Raw genomic sequence first — 26244 nt, 5'->3', positions numbered from 1 at the left:
CAAAAGTGATCACTAGAGAACACTGTTCTTTAAGATAATCAGTGCAGGTGTAAATCAAAACTACCATTTTACAAAAACTAGGAGACGCGTCATTATAGATGAGGCAAAACTTCATACTTGTAAACCCAATTTTATTACTGTAAGTGACAGTTCAAAATCACAACCACACTCTTAGAATTTCAGCTAACTGACTTCGTCAAATAAATCATTTCATCAACCTTTAGGCAAAATTAAATATTTGTATGAACAAGATATTTTAACACAGTATCTGGACTACGAATTTTCTGACAGTATAAAGCATTTTTGCTCTTTAAAAGTGAAACGTCTTTTCTGATACGAGTGGATTGTCATAAATTTATTGTTGACTAGCAGCACGAATAACAGCGGCGACAACTTAAAGAAAACCGCAAAAATAAACTTCGTACCATCAGTAATTTTCCTGTATCATGACTGAGCAGTTATTTGTCCACATGTCTGAACTTTAAACGGAATGACAAACTTTTTCGCTCTAGGTCTGAATTGACTTATAGCCATTGTAACTACGCAAAGCCTTCGTGCGTGACCGAGACACGACCACAGCAAGCAATGATTCTGACCTTCACTTGGATCCACCCTCGATCCAAAACAGTCATTTACTTTAAAGCAGTTAAATAGATGACAATGGTGATATCAACGCTCTCCTCCCAAGCAGCGCTCTAACTGGAGACTGCAGTACCGAAGCAAAGCTTACACCACTCAGAAGTCTGATATACGCGGCACCAAAGTGCACTTTCTTAGAATTCTTATATTCCCCTCATACTGCAAAATTAAATGTAATTTTTCGTCGGAATTCATGTGCAGAACCAAGAAATAACTTCTCAGCCCTTGAATGACCACACGATGACCGCCATCGCGACAACACCGGTCCTCCATACTAGGATCTTCGAGCCCACGGCGTTCCGTCCCCAACTGAGTGTTTCCGCGGGGCCAACCATTCAAGAGGCCTTGCCCTCCGACACCGACGTTGCTCCTCACGCACGAAGAAATAACTCCCAGCGACCCCCTTCTTCCTCCTTCTGTCGCCTCACGGGGCGCGGGAAGCCGAGTAGTCAAAGATAAGCGGCGACCTGAGACTCCAGTGCGACCTCAATATTGACATCGCGGCGATTACTGAGAAGGTGGGTGATTTCAAAAATAAATCAAAAATTTATATAGCGAGCTGTAACAGCTCAGTAACGTCTTCATGAATTAATATGGTTTTAATGCAACTTACAAATAGTTGGAGATGTTCGATATCCTAGGCATGGAAGGAATTAAATAACTAATCGTTACAGTCCACTTACCACAGAACGCCGCAGTCATTTGTTGCGAACTAAATATTAGCCTATTTCTGGACAACTGCTTCTAAAAATGACCAAGAAGCACACGTGTAGCAGCAGCAGAATGAGGAAGTTAACAGCGATAATTACAAAAAAAAGTACTATGGGGCATAACATCTGAGGTCATCAGTCACCTAGACTTAGAACTACTTAAACCTAACAAACCTAAGGACATCACACACATCCATGCCCTTGGCAGGATTGGAACCTGCGACCGTAGGAGCAGCGCGCTTCCGAACTAAAGCGCCTAGAACCGCTCGGTCACAACGGCCGGCTAGTGATAATGACAGATTTAATCGAAGTATTTGGTTATTTTTGTGCGCTGCAATGGTCTTTCTCGATCTAAATCATTTCTTGAAATAGAAAAAAATTCAGAAATGACTTTGAATCGAGGCTAAGAAGGTGTCTTTACATCCAGCTGACCTGAGGCTAGCGTTGTTACCGCCCCAGAACCCCGCTGAACTGAATTTTTTCACTGTGTCCGATTTGTAAGCAATGCGCTACGTACGTTACGACACAATCACGAAGGTGGCAAATGTGGGCTTTTGTGTTTCTCGTGGACTGAGCCTAGTCTTTTACCTGATACTTGATGGCTCGATTCCCACTTCGATTACGTAGTTTAAACAAACACGAACAGAGCTCCTTCTCGTCCAGTAGTGCGAAATGATGAATTTCGGATGCATCGTAGTCCAGAATCTGCATTTTAAGGATAATATGCCTTCACTAGCAACTGGGACAAAGCCGATTTAGGTTGGGGCGTAGCAGAGGCAGAAGTCACAGCATCGCGGCAAACAGAAACTCGGTCCCCGATGGCCTTCTATTCACGAGAAACTATATTTTACTTAATGATGCAGTTGTTACTTCAGTTCACAGGGCTCTTGTTTTATTTGAACTTGAAACGTTGAACCATTTGGTGCTGGACTGGGATTCAAATTACGATCACCTCTTTCATGGTACCTGACCCACAAGTAATGATACAGCTCGAAGAAATGTGCGTAAAATCTTAGGGGACTTAACCGCTAAAGTCATCAGTCCCTAAGCTTACACACTGCTTAACCTAAATTATTCTAAGGACAAACACACACTCCCATGCCCGAGGGAGAACTCGAACCTCCGCCGGGACCAGCCGCATAGTCGATGACTGCAGCGCTTTAGACAGCCCGGCTAATCCCGCGAGGCCACGATACCGCTCGATCTTTCCGTAGTTTTCACGGAGATTGCAAACTCCTCAGTACCCACAAGTAACGATACAGCTCGATAAATGGGCGTGAAATCTTAGGGGACTTAACTGCTAAGGTCATCAGTCCCTAAGCTTACACATTGCTTAACCAAAATTATTCTAATGACAAACACACACGCCCATGCCCGAGGGAGGACTCGAACCTCCGCCGGGACCAGCCGCACAGTCGATGACTGCAGCGCTCTACACCGCTCGGCTAATCCCGCAAGGCCACGATACAGCTCGATCGTTTCTTACGTTTCACGGACATTGCACGAAAGGCACATACGTGTGTACAAATCCTGATCCACCATAAAAACATTGACGGTTTCATTTCAAGCCTCAGAATACACACACCGGATTAATAGTGATAAATAATTTTTTATTTTTAAAGTCTCTTCATGCTTTGTCAACAACATCGATAGGTGCTGATATTTCCAGTCAAACATGCACATATCCACTACCAGTGGGCAAACAATTCATGGATATAAACCAGCGACGGTAAGTGCCGGGATGGATTTTCAATTTCAGATGTGTTAACTGATACTGGTGAAAACTTCGATATTCCACGTCTCTCTGCGCCTAGTCAACAGTGACGAACATTGCTTTGGTCGAGTCTCGGTCAGGCAGGAAAGCTTTCCTTAGTTACAGTGACCAACGGTGGTTGGTTTCAATCCAGATCCAGAACAAGGAAGTTTGTTATGTCGTTTAAAGTTGAACTTACAAGTATTAAGGACTCTCTGATCTACAATGATGCGTTTCCTAGTATTTGCAACATCGTAGTTTTTATTTACCTCTAGACTTATTACTTGACAGAGCGATGTTCTCTAGTGATCTATCAATTTTCTATATCAAACGACTGTACTGCAAAGAGATTAGAAACCCTGCAAGACAGCTATGTTACGTTGACTGCATGCACATCGGGTGAAACGTAATTCAGCCGTTCCGGTACCTTTGTGTATGATAATAGATGTCAAGACAGTCAAATTGTTCTTTTGAGTCAATCTTCTGATTGATTTGATACCGCCTACCACGAATTCCTCTCTTGTGTTAAACTCCTCATCTCAGAGTAGCACTTGTCCTTAATTATTTGCTGGAAGTATTCCTGTCTCTGGGTTCCTCTACAGCTTTCACCCTGTACAGCTGCCTCTAAAGCCATGGAAATTATTCCACAATGTCTTAACCTAAGTCCTACCATCCTGATCTTCTTGTCAGTGTCTCCCATATATTCCTTTCCTCGCTGATTCTGCGGAGAATCTCCTTATTCCTTACCTTATCAGTCCACATAATTTTCTTCATTCTTCTGTAGCATCACATCTCTAATGCTTCGATCGTCTTCTTTTCTGGTTTTCCCACATCCATGTTTTATTGTCAAACAATTCTGTGCTCCAAACGTACATTTTCAGGCATTTCTTACTCAAATTACACTCTGCGTTTGATACTATAACATTTATCTTTGCCAGGAATTCTCTTTCCACCAGTGCTAGACTGTTTTTAATGTCCTCCTTGCTCCGACTATCATGCGATATTTTGCTGCCAAGGTAGAAGAGTACTTAACTACACTCATGCTCATAAATTAAGAATAATGTTGATACATGGCGAAACAACGTTCTGGTGGGCGGTTTGCGGGTTTAAATCACATAGGTGTATGACCATTCGGTGCATTTGAGCTGCGGTCTTCGCACGGTGGAGCCGGCAGTTGTCCACATACGCAGAGGTGTGTTGGTGCATGTCAGAGTACGATGCAGCGAGTAAGTGTGTAGGCGTTTTCAGACGTGCTAATGGTAACTGTGTGTTTAAAGTGGCTCAAAGGCTCAAAGAACACATATTAATGACGTTATGAGAGGTAGAACACTACGTCGAGAGGAGGCTATTCAAACACAGAAGGTCGTAGCACGGGTACTCCGTGTGCCACAAAGTGTGATCTCAAGATTATGGCAACGATTCCAGCAGACAGGAAACGTGTCCAGGCGGTACAGTACGGGACGTCCATAGTGAACGACACTACAAGAAGATCGATATCTCACCATCATTGCCCGCAGACGGCCACGGAATACTGCAGGTAACCCTGCTCGGGACTTTACCACAGCAACTGGAATGGTTGTCTCCAGACACACAGTCTACAGACGACTAAACATACATGGTTTATTCGTCCAGACACCTGCAAGTTGCATTCTACTGACCCCTCATGACAGGAGAGCCCTTAAAGCCTGGCATCAAGAACACAGTACATGGCCATGGGAACAGTGGTCCCTGGTTATGTTTACGGACAAGTATAGTCTGAACGGTGATTCTCGCCTGGTTGTCATCTGGAGTGAAGCAGGGACCAGATACCAACCCCTTAATGTCCTTGAAATGGACCTGCATGGAGGTCGTGGTTTGATGGTGTGGGTTGGGATTATGATTGGTGCACCTACACCCCTGCATGTCTTTGACAGGGGAACCGTAACAGGTCAAGTGTATCGGGATGTCATTTTGCACCAGCATGTCCGCCTTTTCAAGGGTGCAATGGGTCCCACCTTCCTCCTGATGGATTATAACGCACGGCCCCACTGAGCTGCCATCGTGGAGGAGTACCTTGAAACAGAAAATATCAGACTAATGGAGTGGCCCGCCCGCTCTCCAGACCTAAACCCCATCGAACACGTCTGGGATGCTGTCGGTCGACGTATCGCTGCACGTATTCAACCCCCTAGGACACTTAAGGAGCTCAAACAGGCATTGGTGCAAGAATGGGAGGCTATACCCAAGCAGCTGCTCGAACACCTGATCCAGAGAATGCCAATACGTTGTGCACGCTGTGTGCATGTGGATGGTGATCAGATCCCATATTAATGTCGGAGTACATGCAAAGGAAACAGTGGCGTTTTGTAGCACATGTGTTTCGGGACGGTTTTCTCAACTTATCACCAATACCGTGGACTTACAGGTCTGTGTCGTGTGTGTTCCCTATGTGCCTATGCTGTTAGCGCCAGTTTTGTGTATGCCACGTTGTGTGGCACCAGATTCTGCAGTTATTCTTAATTTATGATCATAAGTGTACTTCCTGAGCCCCAATTCTCAAGTTTCTCACTGTTCCCATTTCTGCTGCTTCTCATTACTTCCAACTTTCTTAGATTTACTCTCAATCCATATTCTGTACTCATTAGACTGTTCATTCCATCCAACTGTCCTGTAATTCTTCTTCACATTCACTGAGGATTGCAATATCATCAGCGAAGTTTGCCATTGAAATTTAAGGCCACTCTTAAACATTTCTCCTCTTTCCACCAGTGTATACTTGACGTATAAACTGAACAGTAGGAGCGAAGGTCTGTACACATGTCATGTACCGTTTTCGACCCAATCACTTAGTTTTGGTCATCCAGTCTTACGGCTCCCTCCTGATTCTGGTGTGAATTGTATGTTACCCATCATTTGCTATACCTTATTGCTATTTTTCTCATAATCTCGAACATTTTCCACTATTTTGCACAGTCAAACGTTTTTCTCCATGTCGACAGGGCCTATGAACGTATTTCGATTTTTCTTCGTTCTTGCTTCCATTATAAAGCGCAACGCCAGAGCTGCCTCTCCTAAAGGTTAACTAGTCATCATTTAACATATCGTCAATTTTCTTTTCCATTTTTCTCTATATTATTCTTGTTAGCAACTTGGATACATGAATTGTTAAGCTGATGGTGCCACAATTCTCGTATTTGTCGGCTCTAGCTACTTCGGAACTGTGTGGATGATGGTTTTCCGAAAACCTGATGGTATAACGCCAGTCGCATACATTGTGCACACCGACGTGAATAGCCATTTTGTTGCCACTTCCTCCAACAATTTTGAAAATTCCGATAGAGCGTTATCTGTCCCTTCTGTCTTATTTGATTTTAAATCGTTGGAAGCTCTTTTAAATTTTAATATGGATCTCCTGTCGCTTCCTTATCAACTCCGTTTCTTCTTCTATTACATCATTACACTATCTTCCTCATAGAGGCCATCAATTTGTTATTTCCACCTATCCACTGTCTCCTCAGCATTTTGCAGTAGAGTTCCTATTACATTCTTGATGTTACCGCCCATCCTTTTAATTTCACCGAAGGCTGTTTTGACTTTCCTGTATGCTGAGATAGTCCTTCGGTCAATCGTATCTTTCTCGAATTCTTCACATTTTTCATGCAGCCCTTTCTTCTTAGCTTCCCTGCACCTCCTATTTATTTCATTCCTAAGTGACTTTTATTTCTGTATTCCAGAATTTCCCTGAACTTTTTATACTTCCTTCTTTCATCTATCAGCTGAAGTATTTCTTCTGTTACCCATGGTTTCTTCGGAGTTACCTTCTCTACCGTTGTTTTCCTTCCTTAACCTTGGAGATCGCCCTTTTTAGAGATGTCCGTTCCTCTTCAACTGAACTGCCTACTGAGCTATTTCTTTTCGTATTACATATAACTTCTAAGGATTTCAAGCGTATCTCTTCATTCCTTAATGCTTCTACATACTACTTCTTTGCACATTGATTATTTGTGGCTAATCTCTTAAACTTCAGCTTACTCTTCAGCGCCACTACATTGTGATCTGAGTCTATATCTGCTCCTGGATATGCCTTACAATCCAATATCTCACTTCGGAAACTTTGTCTGACCATGAAGTAATCTTCCCGTATCTCCCGTTCTTTTCCAAGTTCATCTCCTCGTCTTGTGATTCTTGAACAGAGTATTCGCTATTACTAACCGAAATTTGTTACAGAACTCAATTAGTCTTCCTCCGCTTTTATTTTTACTACCAAATTCACATTCTCCCGTAACCCATTATGCAGGCAGTTTATTATTTTTATTATTTCTTTCCTTTCTCAGACGTTATGTCTGGTTTTAAAATGCAAAGTGATGCAGACCTTGATCAAGTGTGACTTCATTTTAACTGAACGGTATAAGTTACCATGCATTTAGGAACTTTCAGGTAACATGTATCAATAGTTACAGATTTCTGTAGTTCTATATATACATTTGGATGTAGCTGCATTGCGTTGATGTACTGGTGGATATTGTGTGGTATGACTCCTGTAGCTGATAGTATAATTGTATGTTAGCTTTATCCTGATGCCACATGTCCTTGACTTCCTCAGCCAGTTGGATGTACTTTTCAGTTTTTTCTCCTGTTTTCTTCTGTATATTTGTTGTATTGGATGTGGATATTTCGATTAGTTATTTTAAATTCTTCTTTTCATTGGTGAGTATTGTGTCAGGTTTGTTATGTGGTGTTGTTTTATCTGTTATAATGGTTCTGTTCCAGTATAATTTGTATTCATCATTCTCCAGTACATTTTGTGGTGCATACTTGTTTGTGGGAACGTGTTGTTTTATTAGTTTATGTTGTATGGCAAGTTTTTGATGTATTATTTTTGCTACAATGTCATCTTTTCTGTATTTGCTAGTATTGTACATCCGCTTGTGATGTGATCTACTGTTTTTATTTGTTGTTTGCAAAGTCTGCATTGATCTGTTGTGGTATTGGGATGATTAATAATATGCTTGCTGTAATATATGGTGTTTATTGTTTGATCCTGTATTGCAATCATGACTCCTTCAGTCTCGCTGTATATATTGCCTTTTCTTAGCCATGTGTTGGATGCATCTTGATCGATGTGTGGCTGTGTTAAATGACATTGGTGCTTGCCATGTAGTGTTTTCTTTTCCCAATTTACTTTCTTTGTATCTGTTAATGTTATGTGATGTAAAGGGTTGAAGAAGTGGTTAGGAAATTGCAATGGTGTAGCCGATGTATTTATATGAGTGATTGCTTTGTGTATTTTGCTAGTATCTGCTCGTTCTATAAAGAATTTTCTTAGATTGTCTGCCTGTCCATAATGTAGGTTTTTTATCTCGGTAAATCCCCTTCCTCCTTCCTTTCTGCTTAGTGTGAATCTTTCTGTTGATGAATGTATGTGATGCATTCTATATTTGTGGCATTGCGATCTTGTAAGTGTATTTAGTGCTTCGAGTTCTGTGTTACTCCATTTCACTACCCCAAATGAATAGGTCAATATTGGTATAGCATAAGTATTTATAGCTTTTGTCTTGTTTCTTGCTGTCAATTCTGTTTTCAGTATTTTTTGTTAGTCTTTCTCTATAGTTTTCTTTTAGTTCTTCTTTAATATTTGTATTATCTATTCCTATTTTTTGTCTGTATCCTAGATATTTATAGGCATCTGTTTTTTCCATCCCTTCTATGCAGTCGCTGTGGTTATCCAATATGTCATCTTCTTGTTTAGTGTGTTTTCCCTTGACTATGCTGTTTTTCTTACATTTGTCTGTTCCAGAAGCCATATTTATATCATTGCTGAATACTTCTGTTATCTTTAGTAATTGGTTGAGTTGTTGATTAGTTGCTGATCTGTAGCCTGTGGCTGACTGGGATATCCTGCTATTTTTAATGATTACATGGATCTGATCAGCTGGTCGTTCTGTTAATCATTTTAATTTTGACTATCTGGTAATAAATATTGTGTATACTTGTGATCTGTATCCATTTGTGTTGGTTCCTAAGTCTGTTGCTTGGTAATAACAGAACATGAGGTGTCGGTTAACTTCATCTGACCATCTCATCCTCTGTCTGTTTTCCTTCCAGGGTGGTTGCAGGAAGCATATCCTGCAAAACACTTCTATTGGGATTTAAATCATTTTCCGTGTGGCTATCAGTGTAGTTACCGTTGTGGACGGGCATAGGGTTCAATCGTCGTCCTCAACCATGGCAGCGCTTGTCCGAGGCTGCATTAGTTCTGTCCTGAACCAACTAATCACAGTAAAAGGGGGGTTTGCCCTATTAGTGATTTGTTCTTTTCGTCGCGTTTTACGACTGGCAGAACATACCGGAGTCCTATTATTTTCCCGGGCCTCCACGGGGTTTATTATTATTATTATTATTATCTTTTTAAAATTAGATATTGAAATTTTGGAATTTAAATACCACCATATTTTTCAGCTATTCTTTTTTACCGGGATTATCTGCTGGCGAGTATAATTTTGGGACGTGATTTATGTCTAAATACTATCGCACATCGTTTTGCAAAAAATGAAATTTTATATGCAGATTCTGTTTTGAAAGCAAACCATTCGTATTCCACTGATTGGTGTCGTTAATATGCGGTCATTCACCAACAGACATCCCCGCACGAAGTAAGCGATATTTACTCATCAAATTCATGAAAAAAAGCTGAGGTAAATAGGTATGGTTATTCTTACTTACAAACACAATGCAATTAAATAATAATAATTATTATTACGCAAAATGAGTACAAATAACAGAATCTCTACTTATCTGCGACTGTACCGGAAAATGGCTGATTAAAAAGAAAGAGAACAAAAGGTTGCCGGTCCGATTCGTTTCAAATTACACAGATAATCTTATCCGTGAAATGTTTTATTGTAATGTCAGTGTCTATTAAGCAGCAATAAAATCGTCTCAGTCCTATTGTGGAGAAACACAGTCACGAAATCCGCTAACACTTGGGGAACATTACAGAGCCCCCTAAATTTTTAAAAGTTTTTCATGTCTTTAAGAAAAAAAAATTAATTTATATCACTTCATTAACTTTTGGTATTTAGATTGTCCTTTCTTTTCATCATTTTATTCGTTTGAGCTGGAGTATGTTTTAGCTTTGCCAGGAATGTAATTTGCCTTCCTATTGGGGTGCGATCCTGCCTGAACTTGGCGAAACGATAGGTAAGGCATAGGCATCCAGTTCCTTTCTCATAGAATTTAAAAACGTTACACATTGACAAAATCAGATCATTTAGTGCAGTTAATCAGGTGGAACAAATTACATCATTAGAAAAAAACATTAAGGTAGTAAATTTTACAAAACATGGTTTGGGTTTTCGTTATACAAATTCATGGTTTTTTTTTGCATAGCAAAAGAAATGGAATAATTGCATTCATGAGAATGGTCCTAAGATTAGATCAAAATAAGATTCTGGTTACATTTTTCTTCATAATATTAATGACATGATTTTAATTAAAAGATTATTTCTGAATTTCTACTATTAATTTGAAAGTCTGTTGTTCAGCGAAAGGTTTACTTACGATCTACTTATACACATGGGTCAAATAATTTTGTCTTAAGAGTACTATAAACACTGTGAAAAATCTTACAAGCTAACATATTTAGAAATTCTCATAATATTTATATAGGTACATCCACTGTAGAAAATGTTATCTCAGTAAAATATTTCTTTATATCTTGTTGTAACATGCGACGGATTTCATTCGACACTGCTCCTCTTTTGGCTCACGGGACAGAACATGTAGAGTTGTAAAATGTTTCGTGAGGCTTTACTTGCATTGTATACCCATATCCTTTAATTACACCGGGATTTTCATCAAAAGCAGATATATATTTGTTTAAAAGGTCAATCAGTTCGGTTTGTTGTACTGTGTTTAAATAATTTTATTGCTAAACTTTGCTTCGTATTTCCTGTCTGCAGGACTGTACATCAAATTCCTGTTGACTGGGCTGTGTTTGACTTGGCGACATAGGAAACTGATTGTCACATAAAATTACCTCTGGTTTTATGTATTTGATTCGGACTCCTTGACATAACATACTGTGAACCTGCTTCCTTTTAAGCAGTGGTACAGCTATCCCCTTCCCATTCACCTTTAATACACATTTACCACAAGAAAGGTCAATTACTGCATCTCTTTCTTGCAAAAAATCTACTCCCCATATGCAGCTCCACAAACCAGGAATGTGGTCTCTATAGCCTCATTACCTGCCTCAACTAATACTCGAGTCTGCATACGTACTCCCTTTGAGTTGTTTCCAAATGCACCAACGATCCTACTGTTGTGTACCGGCAGCGTATGTGGTGTTAGGAGTTCACAAATCTTAATATAAAATTCTAAACCCATACAATTCATAGCCGCGCCTGTGTCAACAGTAACTGTGATCGGTATTGCACCCACTACTGAGTGAAATGAATCTTGGAATGTTTTCTTTTCTGTTAGTTTACATAAATGGTTTAATTCGAAAAGTTCATCGTTCAGATTTTTGCCCTAATCATATCTTATTAAATACACGCTCTCACGGCATTTGCCCCCTGCTTCTTACGTGACCGCCTTATGAGGGCTGTATGAGGTCGCATTTAGTTTAGGGCCTCTGAAGTGCTGGGTGCAGTGGTGCCCACCACTTCTATAATTCTTACTGGTGGGTGTTGCCTCCGATTTTGTCCAGAACTGTTGTGTTCAACGACGCTGCCCGGTGGTGCAGGAGCGCCAGCTGACTGTATATTGGTTCCTGTGCTAGGATGCCAATTACTGTTTGACTGCTGTGGTATCAGTTGCCAGCAGTTTGGTTGATTACCGTTATTACTATTGTAATTACCATACCCACCATGATACCTGTTACCTTGCCTACGTCTCATATTAAAAGGAGGAGAATTGCTTCCATTCCTTGGTCCTAGGTTATGATTACCGTTGTAAGATTGAGGCAAAATATACCCATTTTTGCTGCCATTACCGTTTTCATTGTGATATTTGTAATAGTTATTACTGTTGTTACTCGATGCTTGAGCATTACTGCCCCCGTTCAATTTCGCTTCTTTATACAACAGGTCAATAGAATCAAGCGTTGATATGAAAAGATCTACATCTGAATCTGGTACATGAAGTAGTTCTTCTTTTATTGATACTAGTTTTTATTTATTTTAAAAGCCATATGACTTCTTTTTTGGGCATTTGTTCATCCCAGTATTTCGCCTTATTTATATACTTCTCAAAATATTTACGCAGTGCACCTGCTTTACTATTGTACATCTCGGGATTATATACCTTACGCCTTAAACGTTCTTGTGTTTCTGCTGACCAATACTTATTTACAAAAGCTTTCACGAATTCCTCATGAGTATGGTTGTAAGAGGTCCATGATTAAAGAATTTGTTGCTAGCGCAGTCGAGCAGATGTAATTTCGATGGATTGTTCACGCGCTGCCTGCGACATGTAAGCTATAAGAGAATCTGAGACCAAAGAGCAGTGTTGACTGCAGTAGGAACTGTGTGGCAGTAGCAGTAAGTAGCTGTTAGCGAGCAGTTTGGTGTATCGTGTTGGCTGGGCCGGTCGTGATGGAGCGATGGCGGAGCCTGAGCATTGTAGTATAAGGTAAAAGCAGCCTCGCGCATATGTAATATTGTTACATCAAGTCCCATATAAATGTTTTAAAAATCTCTTAATAATAATCTTTCTCATAAAAAGTAACTTTTGACAATCATTCATTTCAATTTAAAGAATTTACTAATTTCTCCGATCCTTGGTCATCCAGATTATTGAAAAGAAAAATCAATTCTTTCCTTTTATATAAGACAAATCTGTCGGCCAGCATTGCACTTAGCTGCGCCAGAAAAATTTCTTATAGGAGCAGATATATACGCGTTATCCGGCGACCTAATTAAGGCAAGATTTTTCAGTTTATTCAGAATGATGTATCAGGGCCATGACGCAACACTGCTGGCGTCCAAAATTTACCAGGTTAAATTGACAGTCAATTATTGAAAGGCAACCTCCCACAGATAAATTCCGTAACCTACCAATAATACAATGCGACTAATCTCTCAATAAAATTTCGACTCACTTATAACCTTTATTAAGAGATTTTTAAAACATTTACATGGGACTTGATATAACAATACTACATATGCGCGAGGCTGCTTTTACCTTATACTACAATGCTCAGGCTCCGTCATCGCTCCATCACGACCGGCCCAGCCAACACGATACACCAGATTGCTCGCTAGCAACTACTTACTCCTACTGCCACACAGTTCCTACTGCAGTCAACACTGCTCTTTGGTCTCAGATTCTCTTATAGCTTACATGTCGCAGGCAGCGCGTGAGCAATCCATCGAAATTACATCTGCTCGACTACGCTAGCAACAAATTCTTTAATCGTGGACCTCTTACATGGTAATAATCTATTGCCTCACTCGCCCATAAGACTCCATCCCCTGGAATATGGGTAGTGAAAAACTGCATTTTCTGTTTTTCGTTCCATGACTTTGGTGGTATGCCACGGAAGCTGTTGATAAAAATGACAGGGTGCGGTATTTTTCGATTAGGTGTAGAACTCTGGAATTGTCTGTATTTTAGTAAACTCTCTTCCACAAGCATGTCAGAGAACTGGCCACCCCCTGTACACAAGCTACGTGAACGGGTTGCAGACTGGGCATTGTTGCAGAACAGTTGTATGCCACAAACGTTTTTTCATAAGTGCCGGAATAAAGACCGAAAATAAGGTAAAGATTCTATCAAAGACAGTAATGACAAACAAACATTGAAATATAAGTGTGGCGAAAACATTGCGTCTTTAAAAGAACCAATGTGTTTATATGTAATTGAAATAAAATCACCGACAGTGTAAAACTATTATTATCATAGTTCTTGTTCGTTTGATGGACACTTTCTTTTGTCTCGTTTCACGGAAGTAGGTCTCAATCGCCGCCATTGGTGACGAAATCTTTAGAAACGCTGCCTGTCTGCTCTCGTCTGAGAAGGTAAGTGTAATTCTGCGGAATATAGATTCTAAAATTTGTCTGTTACCTTTCATTTTTCCAAAAAGTCATTTTCCGCTTCCCCATCCCATAATATCAAATGATTATCGGATTGACCGTTTTCTTGCAGTATTGCATAGTCAGTGGCGGTTAGACGCCTTTGAACTAACAGTAAATATAAATTCATATTACACGGCCGTAATAACCTTGAAAGCTGAATATAAATATTATTTATATCTGTAAGATTAAAGTGTACGCAATTAAAAGTTTTTTTTTTGTTCAGAGATAGAAAACTAGAGCACTGCTCAAACTTACTGGCAACGATTAACTTTCTTGGCGGCCTACGGACGCATTTCCATTCATTACGTAAAAGTTATATTATCAAATGCAAATTAGTGAGCGTGAATGTTTATATTAGCCACTGCCAAAGATATATTCAAAATAGCGGGGACATAAAAATTAATATCGTATGCACGTGAGTCTGATTGTGATTTGAGAAAGGTTAATTAAAAGGCAATCACAGTCACACAATTTATCGTTTCGCTTCGTAAGAAGCCAATTCGCGCTCGCGGTCAATTGTTGTAAGAAGCCAGTTCACGCTCGCGGTTAATTGTTGCCCGATTGCAAGCGCAGCGACTTCCAAATTAGTAGCATTAACTATTTCAATCGCGATCGCCATAATCTGAAGCGAGCGCAAATTTCAGCTCTGCTAATGCGCTGCGAAACACTTTAAATCAAATAAAAGGTAGGCAGGGGCTGGTATATCTGGCAACTTCTTTACATGTAAATCAGCCTCGCCTGCTGCGTTTTTTTATAACTTCCAGCTCCATTTTTAATGTGTCTAATTCTTGTGTAAGTGTCTGTATCCGTCCAGAAACATGTTCGGTATTTTCACCTTCGATGTTTGCTGCAGACAAAGCTTCGTTTGTCGGTTTCTTTATGGTTACAGGCAGTTCGTTCCGTAAACATTCTTGAAATTGGTAGCCTTTTATGTTCCACCGGTTTGCTAAGTCAAAAGTAACCTGGTTGCCTGTCTCTACAACCTTCGCTTCTATAGATTTCTTCTGGTCGATAGCGAGTGCCTGTACCTGTGTAGCTATTTGCTGCACACAATTTTCTAATATACTTTGTGCTGCATTAACTTGCGCGACCTGCTTGGTTACATCATTGACAGCTTCGGGCCAGTGCTTGCATGTTTTTCGCATTTCGTCACATTCATCACTAACATTTTTTAAGTTAGTTTCAGTTCTACTGAATTTTCTATCAAGGTCATCACGAATTTGTGTGGTTACATTTTCTTCTATCTGATGGGCTATGGCGTTCAGATTGTCGTTTACTAATGTTAGTATATTATTTTGAATTTCAGTGGCCACAGTTTGAATGTTTCTATTTAAACTGTCAGTCTGATTTTGTAGTTTTGCATCTAAATTGTCTGTCACATTTGCATCTAAATTGCCAGTCAGATTTTGCAGTTTTGCGTCTAAATTGTCAGTCTAAACTACCTGTTACATTTGCCTGAGCTTCGATAAAGTGTGCATTCTATTCATCAACAGCGTGATGTAAACCTTTCATCTGTTCTCTGAAAAATGTGAACAGTTCCGCGAAATCAGTAGGTACTGATTCACCCTGGGTGGATTCTTCAGTATGTTTGCCGGCAGTTGCGTTTTCACCACCAATAATTCATTATTTTGAGTTTCGTGACTCGCCATATTTTGCTCGTGTGTACTTCTGATTCTATTCCGGGCGATGTAGCCATTTTCATGTTTATACCGAGTTTGCCCATGATTTAAAAAATACACCTCACTGAATTTAATAAAATTGCCCGTTAATTCTCCTCAATGGGCACGTGGCAAATATTATTTACTAAGAATTACTGTTAATGTATAGCGATTTACAATACAACAATCTAGCAACCTGAAACTTCCTGGCAGATTAAAACTGTGTGCCCGACCGAGACTCGAACTCGGGACCTTTGCCTTTCGCGGGCAAGTGCTCTACCATCTGAGCTACCGAAGCACGACTCACGCCCGGTACTCACAGATTTACTTCTGCCAGTACCTCGTCTCGTACCTTCCAAACTTCACAGAAGCTCTCCTGCGAACCTTGCAGGGCTAGCACTCCTAAAAGAAAGAATACTGCGAAGACATGGCTTAACCACAGCCTGGGGGATGTTTCCAGAATGAGATTTTCACTGTACAACGGAGTGCGCGCTGATATGAAACATCTTGGCAGATTAAAACTGTGTGCCCCACGGAGACTCGGAAGGTAGGAGACGAGGTACTGGCAGAAGTAAAGCTGTAAGTACCAGCCGTGAATTGTGCTTAGGTAGGTCAGATGGTACAGCACTTGCCCGCGAAAGGCAAAGGTCCCGAGTTCGAGTCTCGGTCAGGCACACAGTTTTAATCTGCCAGGAAGTTTCAGGTCACTAGATTGTTGTATTGTAAATCGCTATAAATTAACAGTAATTGTTAGTAAATAACATTTGCCACGTGTCCATTGAGGAGAAATTATTCAGGTAGTGAAGGGAGACGAAAATTTAATAGTCATGGGTGACTGGAATTCGTCACTAGGAAAAGGGAGAGAAGGAAACATAGTGGGTGAATATGGATTGGGGCTAAGAAATGAAAGAGGAAGCCGTCTGGTAGAATTTTGCACAGAGCATAACTTAATCATAGCTAACACTTGGTTCAAGAATCATAAAAGAAGGTTGTATACGTGGAAGAATACTGGAGATACTAAAAGGTATCAGATAGATTATATAATGGTAAGACAGAGATTTAGGAATCCGGTTTTAAATTGTAGGACATTTCCAGGGGCAGATGTGGACTCTGACCACAATCTATTGGTTATGACCTCTAGATTAAAACTGAAGAAAGTGCAAAAAGGTGGGAATTTAAGGACATGGGATCTGGATAAGCTGAAGGAACCAGAGGTTGTACAGAGCTTCAAGAAGAGCATAAGGGAACAATTGACAGGAAGGGGGGGAAAGAAACACAGTAGAAGAAGAATGGGTAGCTCTGAGGGATGAAGTAGTGAATGCAGCAGAGGATGAAGTAAGTAAAAAGACTAGGGCTAGTAGAAATCCTTGGGTAACAGAAGAAATATTAAATTTCATTGATGAAAGAGAAAATATAAAAATGCAGTAAATGAAGCAGGCAAAAAGGAATACAAACGTCTCAGAAATGAGATCGACAGGAAGTGCAAAATAGCTAAGCAGGGATGGCTAGAGGATAAATGTAAGGATGTAGAAGCTTATCTCACTAGGGGTAAGATAGATACTGCCTACAGGAAAATTAAAGATACCTTTGCACAGAAGAGAACCGCATGTATGAATATCAAGAGCTCAGATGGCAACCCAGTTCTAAGCAAAGAAGGGAAGGCAGAAAGGTGGAAGGAGTATATAGGGGGTTTATACAAGGGCGATGTACTTGAGGACAATATTATGGAAATGGAAGAGGATGCAGATAACGACGAAATGGGAGATAAGATACTGCGTGAAGAGTTTGACAGCACTGAAAGACCTGAGTCGAAACAAGGCCCCGAGAATAGACAACATTCCATTAGAACTACTGACGGCCTTGGCAGAGCCAGTCATGACAAAACTCTACCAGCTGGTGAGCAAGATGTATGAGACAGGCGAAATACCCTCAGACATCAAGAAGAATATAATAACTCCAATCCCAAAGTAAGCATGTGCTGACAGATGTGAAAATCACCGAACTATCAGTTTAAGAAGTCATAGCTGCAAAATACTAACACGAATTCTTTACAGATGAATGGAAAAAGTGGTAGATGCGAACCTCGGGGAGGATCAGTTTGGATTCCGCAAACCTACGTTTCTAGCATTTGTAGACTTGGAGAAAGTTTGGACAATGTTGACTGGAATACTCTCTTTCAAATTCTGAAGGTGGCAGGGGTAAAATACAGGGAGCGAAAGGCTATTTACAATTTGTACAGAAACCAGATGGCAGTCATAAGAGTCGAGGGGCATGAAAGGGAAGCAGTGGTTTGGAAAGGATTGAGACAGGGTTGTAGCCTCTCCCCGATGTTATTCAATCTGTATATTGAGCAAGCAGTAAAGGAAACAAAAGAAAAATTCGGAGTAGGTATTAAAATTCATGGAGAAGAAATAAAAACTTTGAGGTTCACCGATGACATTGTAATTATGTCAGAGATAGCAAAGCACCTGGAAGAGCAGTTGAACGGAATTGCCAGTGTCTTGAAAGGAGGATATAAGATGAACATCAACAATAGCAAAACGAGGATAATGGAATGTAGTCAAATTCAATCGGGTGATGCTGAGGGAATTAAATTAGGAAAGGAGACACTTACAGTAGTAAAGGAGTTTTGCTATTTAGGAAGTAAAATAACTGATGATGGTCGAAGTAGAGAGGATATAAAATGTAGACTGGCAATGGCAAGGAAAGCGTTTCTGAAGAAGAGGAATTTGTAAACATCGAGTATCGATTTATGTATTAGGGAGTCGTTTCTGAAAGTATTTGTATGGAGTGTAGCCATGTATGGAAGTGAAACATGGACGATAACTAGTCTGGACAAGAAGAGAATAGAAGCTTTCGAAATGTGGTGCTACAGAAGAATGCTGAAGATAAGGTGGATAGATCAGTAACTAATGAGGAGGTATTGAATAGGACTGGGGAGAAGAGAAGTTTGTGGCACAACTTGACTAGAAGAAGGGATCGGTTGGTAGGACATGTTTTTAGGCATCAAGGGATCACAAATTTAGCATTGGACGGCAGCGTGGAGGGTAAAAATCGTAGAGGAAGACCAAGAGATGAATACACTAAGCACATTCAGAAGGATGTAGGTTGCACTAGGTACTGGGAGATAAAGAAGTTTGCACAGGACAGAGTGGCATGGAGAGATGCATCAAACCAGTCTCAGGACTGAAGGCCACAACAACAACAACATTCGCCGAAGTATTGTTCAAAAATGGCTCTGAGCACTATGGGACTTAACTTCTGAGATCATCAGTCCCCTAGAACTTAGAGCTACTTAAACCTAACTAACTTAAGGACATCACACGCATCCATGCCCGAGGCAGGATTCGAACCTGCGACCGTAGCGGTCCCGCGGTTCCAGACTGTAGCGCCTAGAGCCGCTCGGCCACAGCGGCCGGCCGAACGTTTGAAGTATGACTTCTTAAATAACAGAATTCAGTACGTTGTCCTCGATGATGGGTGTTCGTCGGAGGTGAGGATATCATCTGTAGTACCCCAGAGAAGTGTGGTAGGTCCGCTGTTGTTTTCTATCTACATAAATTGTTGTAAAGAATGGCAGCTAACTATATATATAGATAAATGTACATTAATGCAGATTAATAGAAAAAAGTGTCCTGTAATGTTTGAATACTCCATTAGTAGTGTAGCGCTTGACACAGTCACGTCGATTAAATATTTGGACGTAACATTGCAGGGCGATATGAAGTGGGACAAGTAATGGGAGTTGTGGGGAAGGCGGATAGTTGTCTTCGGTTCACTGGTAGAATTTTGGGAAGATGTGGTTCAACTGTAAAGGTGACCGCTTATAAAACACTAATATGACCTATTCTCGATTACTGCTCGAGCTTTTGGGATCCCTATCAGGTCGGATTGAGGGAGGACGTTGAAGCAATTCAGAGGCGGGCTGCTATATTTGTTACTGGTAGGTTTGATCATCACGCTAATGTTACGGAAATGGTTCAGGAACTCGGATGGGAGTGTCTAGAGGACAGGAGGCGTTCTTTTCGTGAATCGCTACTGACGAAACTTAGAGAACCAGCATTTGAGGCTGTCTGCAGGGCAATTTTACTGCCGCCAACTTACATTTCGCAGAAAGACCGCTAAGATACTATAAGAGAGATTATGGTTCATACAGAGGCATATAGGCAATCATTTTTCCCTCGTTCTGTTTGGGAGTGGAACAGGGAGAGTAGATGCTAGTTGTGGTACGAGGTACCCTCCGTCACGCACCGTATGGTGGATTGTGGAGTATGTGTGTAGATATAGATGAACATGTGGGCAGAGTTCCCTTACCATAATTGTGGTTGGGTAAGTCACTTTACTATACCGACCTTTGCGGTGCACTGTTGAGGCACTACACTCGCTTTCAAAAACACAGTGGTTCAGATCAGTTCTAGCCGTTTAGAATTACATTTTTCGTGGTTAACCCAAGTCAAATTAGGCAAATAGACAGTAACTTCCCGATTTCCTCTCACTTTGAGATAGTGCTCGTTTTCAAATGCCTCGTTGCTGACACAACCTTAAATACCAATTTTCCGTCTTCAGACCTCAAGTATGAGGAGCACTAGAGCAATATTAACTGCTACAGTGCTTAGGGAATACCACCTGCTACATTGCACGCTGAGGAAAGATCAACTTGTGATCTGATCTTCAATTTATCTCCTAGCAGATCGTTATCTGAGTTCCACGATGTTTTTCCTGGACATCGCGTCACTTAACCGACCCATCGAGTCGAAGCAACCAGCACTATCGCCTCCCTAAACACCCACACACACAACTACGCGTGTGCTTGTGATGTTTGGCGGTCACGTGACGTATCGCCGCTTACGGAGAGACTCTGTCATCTCCCGGACAGTGCGTTTTCCGAGGTCCGGCGGCGTGGAGCGCATGCGCGTGGCAGCTAACGGCAACAAACGCTGACGGCTTCTGAAAGCATGCCGATTGTCCAACGCTGACAAAAGGTACTGTGCTACCATTTTTCCCCCATGATAATACGGGACACATCAATAGGCTGTGCTCAACTAATACATAATTTCTGAAACTGGGTTAACGGAAACACGATACTGAATAAATGGACTTCGCATCAGAACAGTGTTGATTAATACGTCAAGTGAAGAGCGCTTACAAATACCTCACAGTGCTAGAATTTTGTGCGTATTTTTAAATGAATGAATTACACTCCTGATTATTTTAGTGAGTCCGGGGTTGCAAAAATGCCCTGAGTTTGAAAATTTTATGGATAGCGAGGATTTTTGTATTATTGTTTCAGATGTGTGTTTTCGTGCGTGAACTAGTCTGCGTTTTATCTCTATTCGTTTTTTTGTCTCGCCATTTTCATAACCACATTTATCGACGTGTACTACACATCTAAACTCGTTAAAAAGTTTTACGACACAAAATTTTCTCCTTCTGGCACCAAAAGCGAGTCAGTTATTGTTAACGTTATTTCGCCATCTTGTGACTACGTGTGAGTATCTTTGGAAAACGTTAGTTATGCAACAGTAACGGTGGGTAGCTCAAACAGAAGTGAAACATTTCAGACTGGAGGAGGTAATTAAAGATAGATATTTACATTTCGATGAAAAGTCATCTGACACTGCTCAGAGTTCAACTCAACATCTATTGCAGTGTGTGAAAAAATATGAACTTGATGATACAGCTGATAACACGAACTGTAATTTTAGTGGTATGAAGAGAGAAAAATATTTTTATAAAAGTTGAAACTGATTGAGATACACCTATTTTAGGTACTGGTGGTTCAGCCCAAATTGTACACAAACCATTACTGAAAAAATTTATGTGTAGTGAAAAGTGCAATTGTATACATGAAGTTGATGTCGTAATACATCCCGAACTGGACCCAAAATATACGGTAAGAATACTTCGGTTCCACTTAAGAATCAGAGCATCGGCAACTGTAGTATCGTTAGCGGCTGTTTTGTCACATGTCTAATAGTGATTTGTTTTTGAAAACAAACGCTTGATTCCTGTATTTGACCTGGGTATGCACTGAGCAAGATCTATAATTTTAGTCAGGACTTTAGTTTCATACATTTTTTCCTTCCACACTTTAAATGTTTCAATCCATCTATTATGAACTTCTTCCTGGGACTTGTTCCAGTAATTTAATTTTAATAGTTTTTATAGCGCGGTATGTATCTTATAGACCAGTACTATAAATGTATAGGGCGTACATCCCTTCCCCAACCATCAAGGAATAGTAATCAAATAAATCAAAGTTTCTCGGGAGCTTTTATAAAATTCAAGCTTAAGTAGAGACGGCAACCATTATATATCAGTACTCATAAACATTTCATTTATCACTCCAATTCACTTACCAGAAGTGGCCTGAAACAAAATATTCTCCGCAGTAAACAATATTCTCCGCACTTTTAGCAGTTCGCATTTGTTAATAATTATGATTTTAGTGATTCTGAATAAAATACGTCAAGAGTGCAAAAATCGATAAACAACAACACAGGCACACAGACAAGCACATGATATTAAATACGAACTATCCATATCCATGAGAAACAAATAACAACATCACAATGTAGACCTCGGTATGGCGCAAAACAGAAATAAATGCACTCTGATGATTATTATAACCGTCCCCGTATCACTACCTTAAACTTGTAACACACAAAATAAGCAGTTATGGTGAGTTTACATCATCGCCAGTGTCTTACTGTATTTGCTGAACAAAATGGTGTGAGAGATCTTAAAAATGGTTCAAATGGCTCTGAGCACTATGGGACTTAACATCTGAGGTCATCAGTCCCCTTGAACTTAGAACTACTTAAACCTAACTAACCTAAGGACATAACACACTTGCATGCCCGAGGTAGGATTCGAACCTGCGACCGTAGCGGTCGCGCGGTTCCAGATTGAAGCGCCTAGAACTGCTCGGCCACCTGCGGCCGGCGACATATCTTAACTTTGGAGCACTTGACAAATACGACACGCTATCCATGAAGGAACCTGACAACTGCATACACAAAATGGCAAACACTCAGTCCACACCAATGACAGAAGTTGATGAAATGAATTAAAATTTGAGCCTCGGCCAGGACTTGAACCAGGGTTCCAGCTCCTAGAGTCACTGCCGTGACACAAAGTTTAATCAATTTCCTTAGTTTCCATCGTTATCATAGATAAAGCTCAGACTCGTATGTCTCAAGAAAAATTTAATTATATCAGATCTACGCAAGACGCACCCTTCCAAGTGAACCTAAAGCCCAAAGCGCGCATCATTATATAAAACTCTGACTTAAGAAATGATACCCGGCGTTCAAGACCCACACAATTCAACTAAAGTGGCTATCGTGGGTAGATTTTCAGCTCCATCACGCAGTATTACAACAGGGAGCCTAATACCGCTGACACACACTTATCCATTTTTCGAAGAGAAGCAAAACTTTAACAACAACATCTAAATTAACAATCCGGCCTGATTTACTGGGAGCACTTCTCTTGAACTCATGAATGTCGATACAGTGGCACAGTGACGTCAGCTTAATCTTAATCAAATACACCGGGTACACGCCCTCCGTAATAAAGCCGTAACGTAGCTGAGGGGCATACAGTCAGACCCAAAACACCGAGGATGCTCTTATACGAACAAGATTCCCTAGGGGTGGTTGCTGCGTTAACAGCCTAACGTACGAATGCCAGCTGCCCTTTTGCCCCCGGGCCGCACACACATCTTACAGCACTTACAGCAAAGCCGCTGTGTTCCTCGACAAATCCGGTCTGCGCCGTGTCAACAGCCTCCTGCAGAGGACTCAATTCACGAGCCATGTCAACTAACGTTTCCTGGGGCCGACCTCTCTTTGACCCTGCACAGCATGCTCCAAATATGCTTCTCGCAGTGTACAGCTCCGCCCTCCCGCCTACACAAATCAAAGAATACATATGTGAAATATCGACATCGCATTGGCGCCGGCTGGCAGTTACGCACGCACCACACGCAAGTGATGTCCTGTATATCAGTTGGCAGCTTCTCAACAGCTCTTTCTGCACTGTTGTGAATGATATGTGCCACGCAACCAACACCTGCAATATAATTCCTACCAATGTATGCTTGCAATTTGGCAAAAACATTTTCTCTGCCACTTCTGTTCGCACCACTAAACATACTATTCGTATATCAGCAGATAAAGACACGAACTCTGATTCTAGGTAGTAATCAAGCAGAATCGATATCACAGTTTAAGGTGTTAGAGTGGAAGCTGCATTTTCAATAGATACGAATTTCATTATTTTTTTTTTGATGCACCTCGTTTCCTGAAATGAAATAATTAACGCCGCGCAGGATTGGCCGAGCAGTCTAGGGCGCTACAGTCATGGACTATACGGCTGGTCCCCGCAGAGGTTCGAGTCCTCCTTCGGGCATGAGTGTGTGTGTTTGTCCTTAGGATAATTTAGGTTAAGTAGTGTGTAAGCTTAGGGATTGATGATCTTAGCAGTTAACTCCCATAAGATTTCACACACATTTGAACTTTTTTAAAAAAATAATTAACGTACACTGGAAGAAACTTTCTTGCTTTGTGACGACCGTTAACGATGGATAGACTTACGAAGTTTACTTGGTCAAGATCTCCTTTAAGAAGTTGTTTACATCTAGGAACTAATACATTATTAACAAAGGCTACAGCTTTGGTTCGTTTACAGCTTACCTTGACATCAAAGAGTATTTTTAATGACATTTGTTGTGCAGTCTATGGAACTGATGGCTACGATCATGACAAATGATATGGTATGCAAAATTTCTCTCAGCTGCTACCAATGCAGCCTCTTCATTTCCTGGCAAATAAGAAATTACGCTTTTTTTTGTTTACCCGTACCACATTGACACAAGCTATAGCTCAGGACTGTAATATGTGTGGTTCACAATGCGCATAGTTTACTTTATTGAAATGTCTTATAGGAACTACGGTGAAGTATCGGATCAACCCTCATTGATAATATTTTTTCCTAGGTTGTTATAATTAATGTGAAAGCTCGATAGCGCTCTAATAAAGCATGTTTTCACTGGCTTTTCTTTACATTTTTAAAAATACGTTTCATAGAAAGGACGAAAGTAGAATTTCTTAGGATGTGTGAAGCAAACTTACCTATTATTTGTTCCACGATGAAGCTGCTCGTTTTAGAAGTTGTTGCTACAGCAGCTGAAGAAGCCAGTTTATGTTTGTTTTATTTACTATGCCGAACACTATCCAAGTTCGCACCATATGCAACCGAAAATGGCACTGCGAATTTTACAGTGAACTTGATGGCTCTAAGCACTATGGGACTTCACATCTGAGGTCATCAGTCACCTAGACTAAGAAAAATGGTTCAAATAGCTCTCAGCACTATGGGACTTAACATCGGAGCTCATCAGTACCCTAGAACTTAGAACTACTTACACCTAACTATCCTAAGGACATCACAAACATCCATGCCCGAGGCAGGGTTCGAACCTGCGACCGTAGTAGCAGCGCTGTTCCAGACTCAAGCGTTTAGAAACACTCGGCCACAACGGCAGGCAGTGAACTTGGTAACTAAGCTTTTGCTCTTGGAAGAAAGGGTATTTTTCCGTTAAATTGGAGGAAAGGTGCATTTGCTTTTAGGCAAAATAGCTTAGTTCAAGCAATCAAATCATATCAACCGCCAGTTCTTCATTGTTCAGAGAACGCTCTAGACAAGTTTCTCACAACATGAAATGGAGAACACAGTTCTTTGTTATAATTTAGGAAGACGTTGTCGAGAAAATAGGGAACCTATTCGCACCCCAACAAAAATTGTGGTGACGCGGTACACACAACCGAAGAAAGGGGCTACTCCGTTTCTTACGGGAATAATGGCAGGCATAATACGTACGTGTTCGCTCAGCGTCGTAAATACGTTTTTCCGTATTATATTAACGCACCCTTTCTGTCTTTTAATATAGCTATACGTTATATGATTTACTCTTAGCTCATATTATTGATACCAGTGATATGACGTTTATCATGTTTTGCTCGTTACAGACACTCACTCCCTCACACACACACACACACACACACACACACACACACCCACACACACACACACACACACAGGCGCGCGCGCGCGCATGCACACACACACTATGTATATATACATAGTACAACAACGGGTGTCTCAAAATTTATTTCAACCACTCTATAGTCCCTACTACTTTCAGTGTCTCGGGGTGGGCTCTTAATACTATCTCTAGACCAAGTGCTTCTTGCCTTCGTACGTGAATTTTCTTGCATATTTTTTTAACTTGTTTCCTGCTATCTTATTGTTGATAAAAAGAGGAAGAAGACATGTGAAGAAATTGTACAAAACTTAGCTCTCGCCCTGTGTGAAGAAGCCAGCCTAACAAACACTCAGGCGCCTGTATAAAAATCCATTCA

The 26244-nt window shown here is 40.7% G+C and overlaps 1 protein-coding gene across 1 annotated transcript in view; it reads left to right on the top strand.

Moving 5' to 3' along the window:
* Positions 1-14012: 14012 nt before the first annotated feature.
* Positions 14013-26244, top strand: part of LOC126336506 (neutral ceramidase-like) — a 313334-nt gene continuing 301102 nt past the window's right edge. Inside the window, exon 1 of the mRNA XM_050000282.1 lies at positions 14013-14102. The gene's annotated coding sequence lies outside the window, so the exon portion shown is untranslated. The remainder of the gene's footprint in view (positions 14103-26244) is intronic.

The sequence above is a fragment of the Schistocerca gregaria genome, chromosome 2, assembly GCF_023897955.1.
Source record: "Schistocerca gregaria isolate iqSchGreg1 chromosome 2, iqSchGreg1.2, whole genome shotgun sequence".
Lineage (NCBI taxonomy): Eukaryota > Metazoa > Arthropoda > Insecta > Orthoptera > Acrididae > Schistocerca > Schistocerca gregaria.
This window is presented reverse-complemented; position numbering and strand designations above follow the sequence as displayed.